At 32.8% G+C, this 25,289-nt stretch overlaps 1 protein-coding gene across 2 annotated transcripts in view; it reads right to left on the reverse strand.

The window, feature by feature from the left end:
• LOC127865651 (NADPH oxidase 5-like) overlaps positions 1-21,819 on the reverse strand; it is an 83,409-nt gene extending 61,590 nt beyond the window's left edge. For both annotated transcript variants that reach the window (XM_052405559.1, XM_052405558.1), the window contains exon 1: positions 21,625-21,819. The gene's annotated coding sequence lies outside the window, so the exon portion shown is untranslated. The remainder of the gene's footprint in view (positions 1-21,624) is intronic.
• Between the last annotated feature and the right edge of the window lie 3,470 nt (positions 21,820-25,289).

Consider the following 25,289-nt stretch of genomic DNA (forward strand, 5'->3'; position numbering starts at 1 on the left):
ATTGATCGTCCGCGCCGGAATCTTTATTATTTGAGTTCCCGGAGTAATTCCAAACACTGAAAATAGTATTCGATGTACGTATAGCCATACTATGGGGGTCGAGGCGGTGTATCCGAAGGAAGTCAACGTCTCTGGTATTGTGACAACTGATCAAACTGACAAGCGCTGAAAGGGTCGTCGTGGTATGAAGCGCGTGAACCAACCACTCCGGTACACGCAAAGCCATAGGTAATTGTCCTAGCCGAAGACAGCAGATGAGGATAGGATGTTCCACAGGCAGCGCGTGAGAGATATTGCTTCGATTAAATATTTTAGGCGACCATCGATTCATAAGTCGATACATACAGCTCATTATAATGCATTATACCAATAATGTCGCCAAGGTGAAAATATTAGCTTAAGCAATAATTCTCGTTCCAACGCTGACTATCGGGAAATTATTTGGAATTCTTATGCGAACGATTTAAATCACAGTAATTGTTTAATAGTTTTTTCAATCGAAATAAAAGCTATCAGCAATTAACCCTGTAGTATTGCTTAAAACGGGTTCTACTTAATGAACAAATTCAACTACCGGTAAAGACTGTTCATTCGTCTATCGCTTTCTATTAAAATTCGTATGCCCATGTTATTTATTACTGAATGAAACATACATAATGAAATACAACATTAAAAGCTGTGATATGGCTGTTCAAAGCGATGCACCCCGTTTTGGGCTGATTTTGAGTTGCATACTTTGTTATATATATATTTGATAGTGAAATTGTTTTTTTCAGAAAAGTTAATTTTTTGTTATAATATGATTATTTATCATTCAAAATGATGTTTTCACTAATTAATAGCATAGCCACACGCTAACCACCTGTGGGCTGGACAGAATGTAAACACACCGCTAAATCAAGTTATTGAAATACATTTCCAAAAATCTTTAGTGCATAAAAGACAGTTTTATTGCAGAGTGTGCCGATATCTTAAGATTTAAGAATAAATCTTTGAATACGTCTGAAATCGGTGACAAAATTTCACGTTGTATGAAGAATAACCAAGTACATAAATGCAGTAAACATCGATTTTTGTCCAAGAACACATGCTCATTAAATGAAGTAATTATGATGTATTGCACATTGCCATACGCAAAATAAAAACAGTGTTTTGTATGCACTATTAAAAATTCTTCACAAAATATGTTTTAAAACGCTATTTAAAAAAGCACCACTTACCGATGTGTTACATCCATTAACGTTTGATTGTCAACCCCACAAAGTCACGCGATCCTGAATCCTGACTATGTGAACACGGATAACCGAGTGATGGAAATGTTAGACAGTTACTCCAATTTTCAGTGTTTCGAACCCAGTTCATGGTTACTTTTTTCTTTCTTAATTTTATTCTTGTTTTATACTTGAGCTATTTAGTTCCGATGTTTACATTTATCAATTTAAAGCATTTAATGACAAACTTCAATGTGTGCCAAAATCTGTGAACAAGTCCCTTTTAATAATTCACTCAACCGATGAAGTTATTATAAAGGAAGAGATAATACCATTAATGCACTATAAAGTATGAAACCTAGAAAATGCTGTGCCTAATTGTAGTATATTTTGCGTTTCTTCAAGTGATACATTTTGTCACGTGAGAATAGTAAGACAGTTTTAGTTTACCTTGCTGCGCTAGCTTTAGTAGCATTCCTTTGAATAACTACAAAATTGACGAATATTGAAATATTGTCAATCATATAACATAATTTTTTGCTATTATGACTTCAAGTAAAAATAATACCCAAGAATGTCAATGATTCATTGAACTTTTTTTTTTAAACTTATTTATTTAAGCTCGATTGCATAACAAGCCTAAGGCTTATATGAAACGCTCTCGATTTTGTTTCCATGGTGTCTATGGGGCAGATCTAAAGAACGCTCCCGCACTGGGGATCGAACCCGTGACCTCCCGATCGCTAGGCGGACACCATATACACTACGCCACGGCGACCTCATTGAACTTTAACAAGATGAAATAAGAACACAGTGTAAAAAATCAAATACACTTCAAGTAACTTATTTCTTGTAAAAACTTTATTTACGGGTAGTTTTAAAATGAAGTTTTTATGGACAAAAAGAAACACAACATTTAATACCAACTATGCATGACATTCGTTGGAGAGCTAACAAAAACAGAAATATTATATGCGTTACCTGATATTGCCAAGCAATTCGTTATTTCTTGACACGCAAAATGTGATAATACTATCCGGTAAATGTATTAAAGTTGATTGTTCGCATAACCGTAAGTTAACCAGTTCTTAAATATAAAATGCATTCAAGTTTGTCCGATGCAACTACGTGAGAAGTTTACTTGTAACGACTTATAACTTACGACACTTAATAAAATATGTGGAAATTCACTCATGCGCTTTAATAACCGAAAATAGATCCTCCCACTGGCCTTGTAGCGTGACAAAGTGTGTTAAAATCCGACTGTTTGAAATACTTTTGGTAAATACGCTGCGTTTGAAGACACGTTTGTTTAAATATAATAGAGTTTGTTTTTCGTATCACGACAGAAGAAAAGGATTCAAATGGAATATGAAATTTGCCTGCTGTAAAGAACTTAGCGTAAAAACAAAGGCATTTTTAAAGAGTCCTTGCCAATAGATGTAAATAATAACACGAGTTCATTTCATACCATATTTTTATTAGCGAGTTCAAGAATCGGGTCGCAAAAGTCATAGCGTCATCTAAAAATAATGATGTTACGCGTTTGTAAGTAAAGCAAAAATAATGTTTAGCGGATAAAATATTCAACGTGATTTTGATAGCTTTGTCGTTTTACAGGTGGCAGTTAAAGTAACTTTTGTTGTATAGTTTGATATGTTTCCGAATCTATTACAACATATGTTTAACGATCACAGCGAAGCAACTTGATGCTACTGTGATGGATATTATGAATTGGTAAGTTGAAACACAACATCATTAAAGATAATATGTTAAAATTATACGTAACAATGTCAAGGATTTATTGAATTTTTACAAGATCATATTAAATTGAAAAAAACACAAGTCAATGTGAAGTATGGCATAAAACAATTTAATGTAAAAGCCTAGCGAAACACGTTGCTCTTTGATTGCTTCTTCGATTGTGCGTTTTACGTATATCGGTACAAACCAAACTGATAAAAGGGTGTATTCTTTTTGAAAAAAAAAAGAATGTTTGATGAACATGTGGTGTTCGATCCAAAATTTTTTTTAAAATGATTTTAAGTAAACCCAAGTCTATAGTCACAAATTTCACCTGACACACCACGCGTACAAATGTGAAACAAGAAATTTGCGCGCATACATGCTACAATAAACCAGGCCGTGTCGTTTTAGTAAAAATATGATTCATAATTTTGAGTTATTGGATGTGATATGACCTTGATGATAGTTTGCTTAATGACTGGAGGTAAGCTGTACATTAAGTTATGTTAAAACTCACAGGCCGAAGAAAGAAAATCATTTCACGGTATTTTATGTAAATATATCTATCAAATTGCTAATCTTTAACGCAACAACGTCAATCCCCCTGCGCCCTACTTGTTAGACCGTAGGTAGATACTCAGATGCATCCGGATACAGAATATATTTAATTGATCAATCAATATCATCTGACTCCACATGATGACGTTCGAGCACACGCAGATAATATAACATTGAAAAAATACAACAATATCAAAATAACGACAATACAAATCTATATTTGGCTTGTGTGTAAATTGTTGTTGTCAGTTGGTTTTGCTATTTACCGAATGCCCATTGAAAAACTGTCAAGTATTCAATAAAGGGCTTTAAGAGTTTCACCCAGGCTTTTGATATACACATTATTTCAACGCTATAATTGTAATTCACTTAATTACATACTTTTTACATTCCCTACTTCGAATTTTGTACTTGATAAAACTAATCGAGAACTAGGCTGACGATGTAAATGCTGGGATTGCTTTAAAAGACGTTATTATTTTTAGGGGATAAAATATTCCACGTAATTTTGTTTACTTTGTGGTTTTACATTTGACAGTTCAAGTTGTTTTTTATGTTCAGTTTGATATGTTTCCGAATCTATTACAAAATATGTTTAACAATCGCAGCGTAGTCACTTGCGATAACGCTTTTGGGATGGATATCATGATTTGGTAATTTGAAAAACAACATCATTTAAAATAATATTTTAATGATTGTCAAATTGATCGTGAGTTATTTCATTAAAATTAACACAATGAATGAAAAAGCAAAAAATGGTCACGTTTATGCAATCAGAATAACCTTAGCAACATGGATGCAATTGTGTTTCGAACTGGATTAGCCTAAACATTTTATAATAGAAGTTTTTTTACCACGTGTCATCAAAAAATTATTACCTCACTATATATGTTCTTGTCACAGAGTGGTCATATGTTAATATTAGATAATGTTAATTTAGTGTATTGGACAGGATTTTGCTGCAACACGTCGCCCGCAAATCTCACTCACAGAACGCTTATATTAATTAAAATATGTCTAATTAGCGATTGTATATTAGTGATATCATGAGACTTATCACAATATTTTATTTGTAAGTTGATTTTGTCCATCAAGAAGTGAATTTCGTGATTAATTGTAGATAATAAACATATAATGTCCGCTATGGATATACAAACATGAGTGACCACTACATACATGCACATGCGGGCCTCGTATTGGATTCATCTATAAATATTTGCGTCGTTATAATATCATAATTAGGAAGTGTGAACATCATCTATATTGATACAAAATAAAATGGTTTATCATTTTACCGATTTCGATGAATATTCAATTGTATGCTTAAGAGCTAATAAATGTTGTTGAATTAGAACCGATATCAAGTAACAAAACGATATGTAATATATTTTGTTTTCGAAAATGTTTGTTTTACAAAGTGTGAACATGTCCATTTAAGTTCAATATGAAACCATTCAGGCGAAATACTTAATACGTATCACAGATCTATCAAGAAACATTTATATGTGTATTGTTAGATGATAGGTTGGTAACGACATACCGAGAAACTAATATACTGTAACGTCAAGGCCAAAGGACTCGGATACCAATAATAATAATAAAAACAATGCCGATTAGAGGGGCGCCATTGGGGTAAAATCATACTAAAAATCTTAATTAGACGAAACTTATAACACATTATGCGACACATAATAACTGATAAAACTCGATATAAGAAACTTGTTTATGCTTTTTACATATAAAATCATGTTATTATAGTGCGCATGTATGTTCGGTCCATTTTATAATATCTTTAGGTGAGTGTTATAAGTATTTGATTATTGATAGGTTTCAAATGTTCGAATACCGGCGACATCACATGTATGTTGAACCTTTTCTTAGTATGAAAATAAGTTAAGTACAAATGTATATTAAAAACATGAAAGGTTTGTAAGCAATCATATATAATGACATTTAAAAAAAATCTGTTAATAATTCCATTAAAAGCGTGGATGGAAATGAGATTTTGATTTAATTATCGTTATTCCACAACTTGTTTTATATATGCCATCATTCCAATAAATACAATAAATATGTTCCTCAAATTTTTTGCTAACATTTTGCATACTCAGTTATGTGTTTTTAACAAAGTGAATCTCGTCGTATTTGATTTTGAGATAACATACTTTTTAAATGTATTTATTACTGGGGTACGTTACTTTAAACGGATAAATACGTGTCTTGTTACTTGCAGAAGACAGTAGAGTTTTTATAAGGGCTGTAATATCGTTAAGCTTTGTGACGGCAAACCTTGCGATTTTGTGCGACAAATGGGGGACGGGCAAATTACAGTATTTTGATATTAATCTTCAAATTAGGTTGCATATTATTTGAAACCATTTGCATAATTTGAATAAGTATGAATCACTTTAGAGCGTATTCTCCAAAATAAAGCATGAATGTAATATTTAAGGTCTGTAACGAAGTTAATAAATGTAGCAACAACAACAACAACAACAACAAAGCAACAACAACGAAACTACCTTCTGCTTAAATGCTTAAATTAAAATCAATCGATCGTTAAAGTATAATGAATAGAAACAAGCAAACACAAGCAGATTTTCATTCAGTCGGCTGCTCGTTTAACATTTATTTCAGAAGAAACGTCTCTGTATTTAGCAAATAGACTTTCAACGCCGTCGGCGCTCTCGTTATATGCGCATTTACACCTAAAGATATACGCGAATTGTCAAGTGGTTCATCTTTGTCTCATCTTTGTTCCATCGCTAAAAATCTGCGTTAGTTTTTCAAAGGAAATGACTTTATTAACAATGTGATAAATGTGTTACTGTTGTCCAAGGTGAAGTCCCAACATTCCGGTTAATTGGTTTTTATTGAAAAAGTATTTGATTTAAGTATTGCCGAGCGCTATTGGCGGGGGCGGAGTAACGGACAAAAATCAACGTTTCCGGTCTAATGACTACAGAAAAAACCCACACTTGCCGAAAGCGGACATATCATCCTGGTCGCCGTGATGTGAGGTTACATTACACTAAATGATCGCTTCATGTAGGGCTGTACTCTCTAAAAAAATATAATAGTTGACAGGAAGGCATGTTTTACACTTTTTACCATTATTCGGGTGTTATCTTGCGGAGATAATGGTAGGGCATGAATAGGTGTTCACTACTGAATCCCTGAAATATGATACACTTGAAGACTATAGTAAACCATTGCACTAGAAAAGGTTACATTCCACTAAGAAACGGCAGAAAAAAAAAGTTGCAAAAACAGTCGATTTTGATTTGTGTCAAGTTCTTTCTTGCATCGTACATGACATATCTTTTTTATTGCATAAATCGATTCCGCTTAGAATGGCCTTTAAGAAAAGGTATGGTTATGGGGGTCTCTATGTGCAAAATGTTGCATTTATTTTCGCTCAAAGTTGTCGCTTTTACATTGAATTATATAGGAAAACTATTTGGTGTATTATGACCTAAACGCAAAACCAGGCCTAGTCACAAAGGAGCTGTATTTACAGAAAATCATCATTTTTTTAGTGGGATATGACGCGTTTTGGCAAATTTCACGGAATAAATGCGTTTGTTTCACGAATTTAAGGAGCATCGTGAGTTTTTAAGAAAAAAATACGTTTTCAGAGGAAAATAAGGAAAAAAAACGTACAAAAACTCGTCTTGAGCATCTCAAATCGCAACAATTTGTGCTGAAAGAGCTCATGAACACGTTTTAATAGTTGTTTACTTCTTTTTCTACATAGCTTGTAACAATATTCCAGTATTTTGACCGATTGTAATTATTTAGGGTAATCGTTTTACGCCTGAACGCCCGTTATAAATCAAAGCTCCGAACGCGAAAGCCACATGGCTTATCAGGCGTTATAATAAAATGCATTTTCAAGCATTTCTACGTGAAAGATCGGTCTGAAAATTGGCATGCACATAGAAAATAGTTTTATAAGTATCGAGAAGTGCTTATTTTCCGCGATGTTAACAGTAAACGTTGTCTTATAGGTTACAATACACTAAATGATCGCTTCATGTAGGGCTGTACTCTCTAAAAAAATATCATAGTTGACAGGAAGGCATGTTTTACACTTTTTACCATTATTCGGGTGTTATCTTGCGGAGATAATGGTAGGGCATGAATAGGTGTTCACTACTGAATCCCTGAAATATGATACACTTGAAGACTATAGTAAACCATTGCACTAGAAAAGGTTACATTCCACTAAGAAACGGCCGAAAAAAAAAGTTGCAAAAACAGTCGATTTTGATTTGTGTCAAGTTCTTTCTTGCATTGTACATGACATATCTTTTTTATTGCATAAATCGATTCCGCTTAGAATGGCCTTTAAGAAAAGGTATGGTTATGGGGGTCTCTATGTGCAAAATGTTGCATTTATTTTCGCTTAAAGTTGTCGCTTTTACATTGAATTATATAGGAAAACTATTTGGTGTATTATGACCTGTGACGCGCAAGAACAAACTACACGCTATTCGCACAGCCATAGGTTCTTTCTCTAGTCGATGACAGCATATGTAAATAGGATGTTCAACAAACAGCGCGTGAGAGATATTGATTCAATAAAATATTTTAATGTCACAGAATGATGATCATGAAAATAGCGGGATACACGACTTCTCGCAAAATAACGCATAGGCGATCATTGAGTCGTAATTCGATAATTAAAACTCATTGAAATCCATTATAACTATTATGTCGACATGGTGTAAACAATTAGTTAACGAAATCCTTTTCGTACCAACGATAATTATCGGGCATCAAACAATGAGTTAGAATGCTAAAACGAGCGAATTTCAATCACAGTAATTGTTGAATAGTTTTTCAATTGAAATTAGAGCTCATTTGTACATGACAAATGCGCATTATAAGGTGCGGTTATTACACGACAGAACTTCAAAAGGGTCAAATAAATAAAAATGTGCATACAGTTATGCTTACACTGTTTTCTGGTAAGAAAGAACGTTAATTATAAATTAGTTTGCTTTAAATGATGCATTTAAAATGGTTCCTAAACTTTAATATAATTTGATAATTTATTTTTATAAATTATTATTAATAAAAAAGGGTTTATTGTGGTATTAATTGAATGCATGGGAATGTCAGTACTATAAACATATGAGGTGTAATGAATTAATCATATAAGTACCGTTACACGCATGCGCACGGTACTGAATTTCGAAGAATTGTCATGGTAATGTAAGATTTGTGTATGTGTTGGTTAGATGGTACCGTATAACAAACATATATTTTTCATTTTAACATGTTTTGAATTAACGTTATTTGTTTGATCACTGAATAAAACATATATAATGACACGTTATTTATCACTGAATAAAACATATAATGACACATTATTTATCACTGAATAAAACATACATAATGAAAGACAAAATATAGATGCAGCGTTTGCAAAGGAAATCTGCTTTTTTATTACGTTCCTCATTTTCGGTAAGATACAGCTGGTATGTTCCTTTAATTGTCTAAACGACATTTAGAAGTTATTCAGTTTCTATATATTTTTATTAACCAAGCGTTAATATACAGAGTCAACTATCAACATGTTCGTAAATATATTTTACACAAATAACACGTCTCCTTAAATTGATAGGAAGTAATGTTTACAATAAATATAAGAACACTTATAAGGATAATATTAAAACAGTACCAGATGAGCAATTAATCCCTGTAGTGTTGCATAAAACGGGTTCTACTTAATGAATAAATTTAACTACCGGTATAGGCTGTTAATTTGTCTATCGCTTTCTATTTAAATTCGTATGCCCGTATTATTTATCACCGAATAAAACATATATAATGACGCGTTATTTATCACTGAATAAAACATATATAATGACACGTTATTTATCACTGAATAAAACATACATAATGAAAGACAAAATTAATAGCAGTCCCCATTTTATTTACAGAACTGTTCATTGAGTAACAGGATGCTTCAATTAACAAACGTACGCTGACATAGCTGTCATCAAGTATCAAGTAAGTAATCAATGAATAGCCAACTATTTCGTGGCGGAGATTTTATTATTGGCTAATGTACTTTGGCAGCCACATTACAACTATAGTTTTTAATCCAATGAAAAAATAATACAAAAACATCACGATTAAAAATATATTGTACATTCGCATTTTATGAATAACTGAGTTGCAATTGTAATTACATTTGTAACTATTTCTAACAACCTTATGATTGTGTCAATAAAGAAATATATATTTATTTATATATTTATTTATTTATTTAACTCAGCTGTGACATTATAGTTAAGTGATGCACAAATTATATACATGAGTATATAAGTGATTGTGTAGCGGATATTTTCCCGTCGACTGAGTAAAACACCTCGTAGAGTAAAGTGAATGTAAAGCTGCTTCTTATTACAATTACTTTGTTTTTCCCTTATATCTGGCAAATATGCTCTACAACTGATTACACGTGGTATGTTTTAAACCAATGCTATGATTATGATTATTGTATTGTATTGTACGCTTGAATGTTGTATTGTTGTATGTCTTGGTCATAATTAAATTCAAATAGATTTTGAATGGCCAAAGGCAAATATGCCGATTCGCCAAATAATGATGAAATAATGAAAATGTTAAATGTAAGGATAGATTTTGCAATTAACCGGTTGAATGGGGACACTTCAATAGTATCAATTACACCAAAGCGACTTCACTGTTGAAACAGAGGTTGTAATAAAAATACCTTTTGGCCTATTTAGTTTCACAACCGTGTAACGTGTATTAAATGATGCGAATCGGGAAAACTAGAATTGAAATATTTTAAAGACCATTTTGTGTTTTAGGAAAGTGATTTTTTGTTGTTTTCGATTTCAATTAAAAACTAAATAATTGTAAAGACACTTTGCTGCATCAAATATACTTACATGAAAATGTTGCCTAGTAAAGATGCATTTTTTCAAGTTGATCTGTATGCTGTTTGTTGGTAAATGCTCAAAGATGCGTGCCAAATACCTATTGTTTTCTTAAATAAGCAAAGATTATTTTTTGTTTCACATCGCAACACAAAAATAAAAAATTGTCTCATTTTTTATGTGTCATCATTTAAAAAACATCAAAAGGACTAACATTGAGCCAGTTATAACTAATCAAGTCTGTTGACGTTCTTAAATAAAGGGATCTTTCCACGTTTTGATAAATTTAGAAAATTGAAAAAAAATCAAGATTTGCAAATTTTTGTTGTATTTATGATACATTTGCAAGGAAATAGTAATACTTAACATTTTATAGGCTCTTAACTATCCTAAATATGCATGTTTTGCGATTTAAACACTATACCATTATGAAGCGTTGCAAACGCGAAATGATGGGATAATTTGGAGAGTCATGTTGTTATCGTTAAATTCTGTGACATTACGAGGTCTACTTATATAAAGCATATAATACACGACTAACTATGTGAGCAAGTATCGCCGACTGGCGAAAATGTTGAACATTTACTTCTATTGCCAGTGGTTCGAGTCCAGTTGAGTATTACTTAGCGCTAGCTTTAGTAGCATTCTATTGATCAACTCCTTAATTGACGAATATGAACATATTGTCAACCATATAACGCAATTCTTCGGTATTGTAACAACAAGTCAAAATAATACCTAACAATGTCAAGGATTCATTGAATTTTTACAAGATAAACAAAGAACACGGTGTACAAAATTCAGATACACTTCAAGTGACTTATTCCTTGTAAAAACTTTATTTATGTGTAGCTTTTTAATTCAGTTTTTTTATGGACAATAAGAGGCAAAATAGTACACAGCAGCAAATACCAAATATGCATGGCATTCGTTGGAGAGATAACTAAAACAGAAAATAGTATATACGTTACCTGATAATGCTAACCAGAGCGTTTTTCCTCGACAGGCAAAATGTGATATTACTATCCGATAAATTTATAAAGTTCATTGAACACATAAACGTATTGTTTGCAGTTAACCAGCTCTAAAATATAAACTGCTTTCATTTATTTTCGATACCACTACGTGAGATGTTAACTTTTAACGACTTATAACTTGCGACACTTAATAAAAAAAAATTGCGTGTGGAGATTTTCTCATGCGCGTTAATAGCCAAAAATATCCTCCCATTTGCCTTGTAGCGTGAAAATGACGTTTTGTAATACTTTAGGTTAATACGCTGCGTTTAAAGATGTATTCGTTTAAATATAATAACGTTTGTTTTTAATATCACGACAGAAGAAAATAATTCAAATGGGAATAGGGATTTCCCTGTCGTAAAAAACTAAGCATAAAATAAAGGCATTTTTAAAGACACCTCGCCAATAGATGTTGATTATAACACGAGTTCATTTCATACCATATTTTATTTAGCGAGTTCATGAATCGGTTCGCAAAAGTCATCCCGTCATCTAAAATAATAATGTTATGGTTTTGTCATTAAAGCAAAACATCTCTCACGAAATCGCTCAACAATGTATATTACACATTCATCGTCGTGATATTTAACTCAAGAAAAACAAGGCAAGGTTAAGCATGAAAGTGTTACACTGTCCCAAAAATAGTTAGCGCCATATTTTCGCGACGTAAAAGCCGTCGGTTAATCTGACCTTATTATTTATGGCAATAATTTAAGAAAACCTTACGACTCAATCAATGCCATTGAATATATTATTAATTTAATCACTATGATTTCCTATATTTACACAAACTACAAGAAGTAACTTCATAAGTCTAAAAACCATTTAGTTTTTTATAAAAATAGCATTTCCATATGATAAACAACACAGGTGACCAAAATAATCAAATAATGTTAAAATTACTGAGACAGTAGGCTGCATAAATATTTCAGATTTATTTATTGAAACCACAGAACCAAAGAAAATGATTTTAATTGTTTTCATTTGTTTAAAGCTCTAAAATAAACTTCATTGTCACCATGCAGTAGCATACACTGTATTCTCGGGATTAAAATATAATATTTTGATTTACCAATGTCAGTTTTGTTGACAGTTTCATTTGGTCGCGAAAATATATGACAACATGAAAATACCACTTCATTTGCAGAGCGGTAAGCACTCCTTCCAAACCCGAACCGTATTCGTTGAAATAACAACTGTCTGCCCTTATTTATGTTAAATTTCATCATGATTGGGGACAGACAGTTTTTTTTTGAAGTTCAGAAATTAAACCTTAAAAATATTACGGTTTTCCATGATGTAGATCAGCCTCGTTTTGAGATAAATGGAAACCGCATTTCCGCATTCCAAAATATGCTTATTTTTCATTTTTCATAGTTAAATATTTGAATAAAAAATCACTTTATTGCAACAAATTCAGAAGATTAAAAATAAATAATGCTAATTTTGATTTCAACTGAGTGTGTTTGTGTCCAACCAGGCGTGAAGCAGATGATGTTTCCTGATAACAAATGCTGTAAAGGTACATGATGTTTTAAAAACAGTTTTAAATAATACCCAAAAGAAACACGTTGCACTGTTGATTGTTTAATTAATAGTGTGTTTTATGCATCATGATTCACAAAAAACTGATTAAAATGGTGCATTCTTAAAAAAAAGAGAATGTTTCATGATTCTAAAGATACTAGGATTTTTACAACTTTTCACTTAGATACTTTTTTCGAAGATTTTCTCGCGAGAGTTTTTCTAAGACCTTTTTGTGATATAGCTAGAGAACGTTCACAATAAGGATTATGTATAAAGCGATTGTAACAGTATAATGTTTTTTTTCGAAAATGATTTATTCTGTTTATATGGTTCAACCGCGCCGGTTCAATCGTGCTTAAATATGTTAAGTCAGATTAAGTCCCATAATTCCGGTTATTTAGATTTTACTGAAAAAAAGTTAATTAAAGTATGGCCGAGCACTATGGGCGGAGGCGGAGTAACGGGCAAAAATCAACGTTTCCGACATAATGCCTACAGACAAAACTCACATTTTCCGAAAGCGGACATTACATCCGGTTACAAGAGCAACGAGCACATATGCGGATAACGGAAAGTAAATCGACCTTACAAATTAAACTTTAAACAATTTTAGTACTTTATTTGTTAAATGATGTATATATCTGCGATTTAGCTGGAAGAGTCATCCTGTGTTGATCCCGAAGTCAAGCGGAAGTGTAGACGGAGAAATGCTGGAGTTTATCAAGAACGAGTATCTAGCGACTACGTGAAGAAAGAAAAGAAATAAGCATACGTAACCGATTATAAATTGTTTTATCTGACTTAAGTTGTAATGACTTTTTTTAGCGAAATAAGTTATTTGCAGAACATCTGTTGGTATGGCGATGGTTCGTTTACTACAATAACTTCAATCGAAAACCGTTTAGCTTAAAATTAATTATTTTAAAGGGATTTGTTAAAATAATGTTAACCAAACTTATTTCAACTCCATTAATTTAAGTTTTAACACCAGCATTTTAGATCGCTTCTCTATGCGTGAATAAGCACAAAACCGCGACAGACCAAACAATAGAGAGTGTATTATTCACTCAGATGTGAATAAGTAATTCTTTTCATTTTCCTTTTCTGATAAACTGTGGAAGGGTATGTATAAGCAAATCATAATAAGAACAAACAGATAATCCAACAAATAGTGACTGTTTTAATGTCATTTGTAATCGTTAAAAAATGACAGCACCAGCTAAGTCTAAGAAAAAATAGAAACAGAGAAACTTTTGGACGATTATATTCGTTAAACGTTCAATAATCTTGTCAAAGCAGGGACGTCGGAAGCAAATTGAAGTTGGGGCGGCGGAAGGGTGGGTATGGTGGGGGAATTATTTTTATATTTTAGCATCAAATGGCGCATTCTGGTGCGTTTTTATGTCTGATACCTGACCTTATACGCGTCTAATGCAGATATATTCTGAATAACAAAAGTTGTGACATACAGACAGACGATGAAAAAGTGATCTCTATATGTCGCAGTTTGTACTTTTTTTCCCGAAATTCCGTTTAGGAAATTTGAAATTCGTTGGTTGGTTTGGAGTAGACATATTGAAATGACACACAAAAGTGGTAAAAAACATTAAATACGTTTGTTAGAATTATCGATTTACTTTGAGTTATTACAATTAATTCAGGTATCTTGAGGTATCTTTAATGTGGTGATAATTAAAGCGATATTATGGGCATATTTCACTGTTGAATTGAGCTGAAAAGAATGAACAGGTCAAAAGAGTTAGTTAAAATGTGGTTACTGACCAATTATCTGCAACTCATCTTGCTACCAGTTGTTTATAAAAAAATATTTTATATTTGATATTCTTACGTGACTCACCCGGTCCTCTAAGCCGAAATGATCCGTAAAACAAAATTGTGTCGTTGTGTCGTAAGAACGAATCTGCACTAAAACTAAATTTAGGTTCACATCATACATGCATGATCTGTTGTCAAACGAAAGTACGGTTGATATTCAAATGCAATATTTTTGTCTTTCCGGGATATTGTTTTAGTATGTTGATGCTGCATTAATAAATATATGTGTATATGAAGTGAAAACACCAAAAATAAACAGCGGTTGCGATAGACACCTATAAACTGTTAGATGTCCATAATATCACTTTAACGACTATTAGATATCGGCACATTTGTTTCATGTCATACTTTCCTTTTTATTAATAAAAAGAAGCAAAGACTTAGATCATACCGACAATGAAAGATTCCTAAGTTTAATACCTCAAGAATAATGGAAATATCGTTATATGAGAGACCGATGAATTAACAACATAATTGTCACGTACATTACCGCGGGCGGGTGATGACAATCAACAATACACGTGACATTACCGCGAAAGCGTGATTACATTGCTTCTTGGTAAAGATAATTTCAACTATACGGGTATTGAAATGAAGAAAAAAAAACGAAAAAAAAGTTTTTGCCGAAATTTCATTTTTGCCGAAAATATTGGGGCGGCGGCCGCCGCCCCTGCCTCCCTAGCTCCGACGCCTCTGCAAAGTATTTACGTTGTTGTACATATTAGACTATACGCACTGCCTCGAAGGGAAAGCACACTTCGCATGAATAAATACACACCTTTATATCTTTATCATCGCTTTGTATATTATAAATAGGTTAACGATACATTGACCCGTTTGGTGAATTTTAATCAGACGCAATTGAGACACAATTTGTTGATTACGTTCTGTTAAATGTGTGCAAATTAACGCCGGGCATTATTTTCCATTTATTTAAATTTCATTTAAAGTGGGTCAATGGTTCAACATTAACGTAAGGATTTCTAGATATATATATAGAAAATTCAAGCTATCATAATATATATTTTGAAGGTTTTATATAAATTTATACATTTATATACTGGTAAACACAAACTTGATTATTTAAATATTTGAATTTAAGATAGTTTATCTTTGTTTTATTTTTGTCGTGTTTTGAAGCATTTTAATAACACTTTAGTTTATTAATGTCCGTGTCCTAAACAATAACATTTGCACTTGGAGCTATTATTATATATTCCTTACATTAAGACATACTTATTAACATAGATCATTTGATTCAAATCAAAACCATTTTACAACTTTAATAAAAAATATCCTTATTTATTGGTAAATAAACTATTAATAAAAGTTAAGTAGCATGACCATCATATCAAGAAGTCATTATTTCGTGTTCATTACTGGCATAAAAAACAACTTACACAAACATTTTAGTTCGCGTTTATTAATACCAGAAACAACAACATCAACACTCATTTAAAATTTAATATGCTGTTTAACAGGGAAATAACATTGTAGTATCATAGTTTAATGTGGAAAGCCCCATGTTCAGGAGTATAGATGAGTTGGATTTAAATTACGAGGGTGTGAAGATGGGATTGATATTTCGAATTCTAAAATAGATATATAAAAAATACATTGTTCTGCATGCATCAGTAACTGTTGCACGCAGAACAAATTATTGTTTATATATCTGAGTAATTGTTGCAATGTCAAATGTTTTTGTTTACAACTGCAAATTCTGATTCCTTAATCGGTAAATTATGGTAAATGTGTATGTGCCAAACACAAATGTTCAATTGAATCGATACACCATTCCTTTCTAAAAGAGTCCACAATGTTTTAAATATATAAAGCGTCTATTGCAGATTGTACTCTAATTTGTACTTTAAATTCGTGTTTGAAATTCCTTCCTTCAGACGAGTGCGTTTAGTATGTCTTCGTCTGTATAATGCTGCAGTAATGATTGTTGTCAGTACACTACGTGTAGCGCGATTTCTGCCTTCATCCACGCTTCACCGTGATTGAGCCCATCGTGAAAATTACTTTCGTCACCGCGAAACACGTTGAACACCCTGGAACGCAGTGATGTCGCCGTAGAAAATCGCGATGACAGGTATGGCGCACTAAAGGGGTCGAAACTTTAATTTCTGCTGCAGCAGAAAAAATGCTGCTCGAGCAGCACATTGCAACATTTGTTCTGCTGCAGCAGAAAAATCCTGCTCGACTAGCATTTATTTTTAGATTATGGCATCAGCCAATCAGAATTAGATTACACATAGGCAGAAATCCTGTAACGTTGGAGCAATTTATCAACCAAATGTGCATGTTCCTACGTGACTTATAGATTTTAAAGCTTAATTATTATTTTATGAACAACTACGAAAAAAGGATGAGAAGTTAATAATAATTGATTAAACACATATGAAGAGTTCGTTGCTGTTTTTCTAAAGTTATTGTCAGGTCTATTTCGTTTCCGTAGCGGTAGCTTATGTCGTCCGTTTGTAAGCTCAAATTTGATTGGTTGACGGGTTCATTATCTTATTATAAAAATGAATGCTGGTGGAGCAGGATTTTTCTGCTGCAGCAGAACAAAAAGGTTCTCGGGCAGGAATTTTTGCTGGTCGAGCAGCATGTTATTACTACTCGAGCATCAAATTGGTGCTCGAGCAACATCGAAATGCTTCTCGAACAGTTATTTGCTGCTCGAGCAGCATTAAATTGTTTCTGCATACAATTTCACTCGCTGTTTTTTTTAAACAGATTTTGTTGTTGTTAGCATTTCAAAAATGCTTTACCCCTCTTGTACATATATAGCTCGCCACCGATTGTATTAAAAGATGTTGCGTGTAATAAGATATCAGACTATTTTAGTGATTTCCTGTTGCTATTGTGACATGTTTTACTTAGAATACATGCGTTAATTCGAGACATCGGCAGTAAGTATTCAATTCAGTGATATTTTAATATAATAATCATGCGAAAAGATCATTTTCATGCTGGCGAGTGACTATTTGTATACCTGTGCTTTGTTTATAATAAGTTAATTTCGATACTTTTACAACGTAATGCAACGTTTACGAAGGAATCTTAACATGATGATCACTATTGATTTACTTTTTTAACCTATTTATTTTAAGCTCGATGGCATAACAAGCCTAAGCTTATATGAAACGCTCTCGAGTCCGTGTCCTTGGTGTCAATGGGGGAGATCTAAAGAACGTTCCCACAATGGGATCGAACCCGTGACCTCCCGATCGCTTGCATATGTAAATCGATATTTAGCACAATATTAATATGCCTATCATTAAGTAAAACATACAAATCTTTGCTTCGATTGATGAACATGTAAATCACTGTTTCATAAATTGATCATGTAAAATATATAGAATATGCGTGGTCTGGATAAGAAATCTTGATAAGAATTGGCTGAATATTGAATGAGTCATAATATCATATTGAGCCTTTTTAAAGCTGTTTAACTTTTTATTTCAGGTACGACCAAGAAAATGTTTTTCTGTAAATAAGGACTTTATCAAAACGATGACGAGATTTTTTATTATTTATATCATACACAGTTATTAAAATACCTAATATTTCAAATGTCACTTTTTAATACATATATTATATTTTAATTGTTCATTTCCCGTTTTAAAATACGAATACAATGCTTGTTTTAATGTGCTTGGTTTTCCTATGCAGTTGGGCATTAATTCTATGCATATTAACATTTATAGCGATTAGCATCTTTCGCAGCGCCGGCATATGACATGTACAGTGTGCATGCATATTTTTGTATAATATAATGAATTATAATATTGTAATACAATAAGTTAGACGAAAAAGATACATGGTTTATCAAGATCATAATATTTTAAATTTGTATGAAATTTATAAAAAATATGTACATAAAATGTATACAAATGGTCACTCGTCAACAGGACAAACTGATTTCGATACGTGAACGAAGTAATCTTTATATTGTGATATTGAATACATCAGTATTGATCGCACTATTCATTCGTTTACGTTTTTCTTTAGAGTATGTGACACAATGAACTTGTTACTTAATAAAACAGGTGTATACATAGTCAATCGTCAACATGACAACTGATTTGTTTTCATTAAAATATCAGTGCATTGGATACTTACTGCCAAAAACTCGAATGTATATTTGAATCAACACATGTGAGAATCAATACATGTGGTAGAAACAGGAAATCACTAAAATAGTCTGATATCAAATATCATGTACATTCAACATGTTTATTTGTAATTATTGGCAAGCTATATGTTTAAAAACGAGACAGCATATCGGAAATGTTAGCACAATCTATAAATCAACATTAAGAAAACTTCATGCAGAAACTATGCATTTACATGAAATCAACGAACCACCGCGATCACGATGAGATCGAGATCCCGATTACGTCCGCGATGGTCACCAACTGTCACCGCGATCTATCACGATGGGACCACTGTCAGACCGCGGTGATTGCCCACGCTTACGAAAAAAATGTCTACGGTGGGACTGTGTTTAAGGCAGAAATCGCGCTAGACGTGTTTGTTGCCTTTCACTAATCGCAAGATGCGACTTATCATTCAGCGTATTTCGACGATCCCGTGTAACAAAGAAGGCATGTGTATCCGTACGAAAATATATAAAGTAAACGTTATGTAAACTGTATTTTACGTCATAAACATAAAATGTAATGTTCTCTAATATGTAATGCATATTTAACCTCCAATCGCCGAATATAATTTGATTTACGTTTTTCTAGTTTTCAATTTTATTTAAAGAAATGATGTTAACCTTAACTTAGCACATTTTCAAACAATTCAGAAGGCAATAACATGCTTTGATTTGGTAACATAAATGATTTTATATCGGAAATTTCAAATTCACGAACGTTGACTCGCTGTTTATGACCTAGAGGAGTTACCGACTTCAATCGCATGGAATTTGATATATCGGTATAATACTATTCGTTGATAAAAGTTATCTTTTGTTTATTTTTTATGGACATATATTAACACCAAATTTATATTTTATACGAGCTATTTTTGTATTATATAATCTTAAGTTTAATAAACATTTACCATTGCGAAATGCAACAAATAGAATTGATTATGTGCCATATCCGGAAGTTTTTTCGGATCACGTTATAATATGGATTGAGCAAATGTAAATTAGCGAAAATTAAACCCTCACGTGATGTATTTCTTAAAATCAAGTCTTAACAAGTTTTATGGACATCGCCGAGAAAAATAAACAGATCTGTCGACGCTCAAACAACGTTTTTGTAATAAATAGGTTACTCATATATAGCAAAGGCCCAATCGCTACGATTTAAGCTTTTGAAATAAAATGTAAATATTTAATGTTTCAGTAAGTCATACCCGTGTTTTCCAAATAATCGACGCAAAACATTTCAAACGCTTTGTTATATAACCGATAACTATGGTCATCCAAAGAGTACTTTATATATTGTTTTCAATACATTTTCCACAATTAGGAGTGTTGGTTTGCTTATTCCAATATACATACAATCGCTTTTTGAATCAATGACAATAATAATTTTTGTCGAAATGTCAACAAGTTTCTTTTAATTGATCATACAGTTCCACTGAAAAAAGCCTTTCCGAAATACTTTCACTAACCTGCTAGATCTTTATCCGCATGTCCGACTACTTTGTTTGGCGAATGATCCATCGCAGTGGAATGTATATGTCACATATATCGTTAAACGTTAATGATTGTTATGATTGCACTATAGGGTTCAAATGATTATCAACTTTTAAATATAAAACACAGCATAGCTTAAAAAACTAATTATATTATTCATTGTGTTAACAGTCCAGCAATGATCGCAAATTTTCATCATTAAAATGTCAATCATTTCACGTATGAGTATGAAAGATGCTGGTCATGTGCGGAACAAAATCATTAAATATATTTATTAAATGATTTAAATATTAAACAATATCTAACACTGCTATTACATAGATTTGACTATGCTCAACAACTGGAAAATTGAAACTATTTGCATATTCACTAGTTCTAATGTGTGTATATAAATTCAGCACTGTCTAATGTTTGGTTTCATTAGACTTAATTAGGCTTAATGACATATCTCTTTACGAAACACCAGTCATTCTTTTTGAAACGTTTTGTTTGTGCAATTCATAACGTTCCCAACTTTCTATCAAACGCAAATAATTGTTCAGTTAGAACGAATTAATTCCGTTAATAATGGTATGAGTCTTTCGTTTTCTTATAAAACTTTTTAGGTATTTTTAACACTTTCCACTCCAGTATGCAGCGGTATTTGCAGAACTAATATCAAACATGAAATGTAATTGACTAAGAGCAAACAACTTTGACGAATAATTCGGTATTACTTTTAACGTAACTTTTTATCGGAACTTTTTATTGTATATTTATAAATTTATAGCATAGTTTGTAGTGTATTTAATAGCCAGTAGTCGTTAGTTAAAGCAAATAGCCAATACAAATATATCGACACAAAATAATTATTAAGCGTTTAATAATAATTGTGTACTCTTATATAACATGTAAGTTTACTTTTATATATAACATTTACTTTTAAAGATATTAAATTATTATTAAATATATACAAGCATAAAACATATGAACTCCGGTGACTGCAGATATGGTAACATACATGGTTTGTGAATGTTTTTCAACAGAAATGTAAAACACATTAAAAAACCAAATAATGCAAGTGTTTAAATGTATAAAATGTTATTGATTAATTGGTGCATTTACTATAGTGCATTATCAAGTTACTCTAAAAACAAAACCAATACCTTATGAGCAATCAATTTCTTTAATGTTGCTTGAAATGGATTCTTCTTAATCGGCTTATTGATGTGCGGTGCGATCTGTTCATTCGTCTGTAGCTTTCGATTTAAATACATCTATCCATGTTTTTTCCCACTGAGTTAAACTTACAAACTGCAATGAAACTTTTCGTATATTCCACTTTGCTTCATACCCTCTGAGTTATTTAATCCGTGTAAATGCTCCGCCTTTTTGTTGATATCTACAAATCAGAATCGTGTCATTAAGATAGTAAAATGAACATTCAACTAGCGTGGGTTTATGTAGATCTAAAGGGACTTGTTCAGATGTATGAATGTGCTTTTTAATTATGCCTTTAATGTTTTGGCTCGAAGGATTAAAACATTGGAACTAACCATAAATAGAATTTATCGATATGCAACACAAACTGTTTCATTTTTCAATATTATACATTTGTTGGTTTCAACAGAATCAACTTTATTTTATTGTTTATTTAAAATATAGTAAAGTGTGAACAAGTTATTGTTCAATTGTTATAAACATAATATGGAACTATTGTGATAAAAATGACAATATAAATAGTTTATGAACAGCACCATCAACTTTACAAAACTGATAATAACTGTGATGATATCGTGTTGATCTTCCCCGTCTGTCCATCTGTCCTGGCAACTATCTCCTCCTACACTATTAGCACTAGAACTTTGAAACAAACACACATGGAAGCTATGAACTTATGTGCGACGGTGATTTATTTGGAATTTTGATCTGACCCCTGGGTAAAAAGTTATGGGAAAATAAATAGGTAAAATAAATCATTTTACTAACTACATGCGACGCACATGTTAATAACTTTTGACCCAGGGGTCAGATCAAAATTCCAAATAATGCACCATCGATCATATGCTCATTGCTACCATGTGTGTAAGTTTCAAGGGTCTAGTGCTAATATTGTAGGAGGAGATAGAGCACACTGGGGGTTGTGGTGAGGAAAAAATTTGGTTCAACATAACTTCTTCATTTATTCATAAATTGACTTCAAATGAATACTGAGCATCTCTTATGACAACACGGTCTATCTCGACCACCCATTTCCACATTACCAAATAAAGGTAACGGCAGCTTGTTTCCCGTCCTCTTTCAAATTTATCGAGAGGTCCACTGGTACTACTTCCCCGTACACCTAAAACGGTTTTCGTACCCATACTATTTCGCCTCCCAATTTTTTTTTGTACCAATTTTGTTTTCGTACCCAATTGTTTTTTGTACCCCAATTTGCTCTTTCCCCCAAATTTGTGTGCGTACCCAAATATTTGTTCGTATCCAATTTTTTTTTCGTATCCAACTTTTGTTTTCGTACCCATTTTTTTTGGGGGGGGGGGGGGCATAATTTTTTCGTACCCAAAATGTTATTAACCAAATATTTTTCGTACCCAAAATTTTCGTACTCTCATATGCAATTGAGGTGATGTAGAAAAACATAAATTGATGCTTTTATATCCATCCTCTTCAAAAGCGTCGTCACACCAGTATTGACAATACTTTGATTTTTACTTGTCATTGATTATCCTCACGCCCCAAATTGGAGCAGGGGATTATGTGCTTATCCGCCTGTCCGTGCTTCCGTCCGCCCTGGTCACTATCTCCTCCTACACTATTAGCACTAGAACCGTGAAACTTAAACACATGGTAGATATGAGCATATGTGCGACAGTGCACTATTTGAAATTTTGATCTGACCCCTGGGTCAAAAGTTATGGGGGTTGGGATGGGCCCGGGTCAGAGATTTTCACTCATTTGTTTAGGTTGTTTTACATTTACTGTTCATTTTTACACCGATTCACTTCTAATTGATACTGATCTTTTCTTAATACAATACGGTCAATCTCAACTATGCATGGCCCCAGTACCAACCCTGGGTTGCCCCACCCATATAGACCACGCCCACCCAAAATTTTGTTTTAACATAACTTCTTCATTTATTCACCAATTTAATTCAAATTAATACTGAACATCTCTTATGACAACACGGTCTAACTCAACCATCCATGTCCACATTACCCTGCCCGGGGCACCACCAACATAGGCCTTGTCCACCCAAAATTGCCTTTTAATACAACATCTATGCGGCGGGGGAATACGCGTCGGCCTCTGCCGCGCCATTTCTAGTTAATATATAAAATGCGACGTTATCAAAATATTCTGATGAGCAAAGGAAACTTGTTTAGTTCATTCCTTTAAGTACGCCGTGCTGTAGTTGAAGTTTTGTTTTGGATATATAGGAACCTATTCATTGTATAGCATATGCATTGTATTTGAGCATCGCGGGATCTATCCCTGTGCCGGCCACGTATCGTGTGTGTTGACTGGTCATGATCGCGGGATCTATCCCTGTGCCGGCCACATATCGTGTGTGGTGACTGGTCATGCGATCCTTTCTACGCTCTACGGTCATTATTGCCATACCTCTAAGTCAAGAGGTAATTGTCAGTTACTTCCACAAGTATGTGAACTTACTACTTGCTAACTAGCTAGCACAGGAAAAGTTTGAGTTGGTTACGGCAATTTCCTAACAATTCCAGATAAAAACTGCAAACTAAAGCAGTGTATCGTATCGTAACATATCGTATCGTATCGTACGGATGTAAAGTAGAGGGAAGCAATTTGCTATTTAACGTGAACATAGAAAGAGCACATGCACGGGCAACCTAAATCAAATTGACATTATACATTAACCTACATATAGGATCTGACACGAGTTGTCATATCATACCATATTTTATTAAACGAGTTCAGGAATTTTGTTAGTAAGCGAGCCTTTGGCGAGCTTACTAACGAATTTCCTGGACGAGTTAAATAAAATATGGTATGATATGACAACGAGTGTCAGATCTTTTTATCACATGATGTTAAATGAGCAAATTAAATAAATATTTAGGCAAACATAATGATGAATCCCGAATGTTGTTTACATTTCGTGACGTCATTTGACGTTGCAACGTCATTTCAGCAAAATAACAAAATGCGATTGGCCAATAAACGAAAACTAAGCCCATGAAAACGCTTAAAAATGTTGTATTACACATGTGTAATAAAAAAAATATGTACTGGTTAAATTACATTGGAAACAGGGTATAGCATGTGATAAAATTAAGTATAGTGCACAGCGGTATTTTAATGGCATATAGATGCGAGCTGCGAGTATTATCCTGCATAGATTCAGAAAGCAGTACTTGTGGACGGAGTGAAGATCAAAGCGCTGAAGGCATAGAATCTGTTCGCTGTTGTATAATCTTAGACGCAACTCAGTTTTCAAAATTATGTTATAGCTTTTTATATCGCAAATTTGAAATGACCACAACATATTCAAATTTATAAAGAATGTGTCTTAAAGCACATGTCGAGGTGTGTGTTTTTTTTCCAAATCATTGATACAGCTAATCAGAACAGAACAGAACAGAATTTTTATTTTGACTTAAGCATAACAAGCTTATCGTCATATACAAATACATGATAATGTTACAGACATGCGTGATGAATATAAATAATAACATTGTATAAATTACATTCATCAATTCATAAATCACTCATCACTGGAGAGTGAGAGTGCTCTAATTGCAAGTTATAATGTGACATGGAATACATATAAAAACATAACCACATTTGATAC

This window comes from Dreissena polymorpha, chromosome 2, assembly GCF_020536995.1.
Source record: "Dreissena polymorpha isolate Duluth1 chromosome 2, UMN_Dpol_1.0, whole genome shotgun sequence".
NCBI lineage: Eukaryota > Metazoa > Mollusca > Bivalvia > Myida > Dreissenidae > Dreissena > Dreissena polymorpha.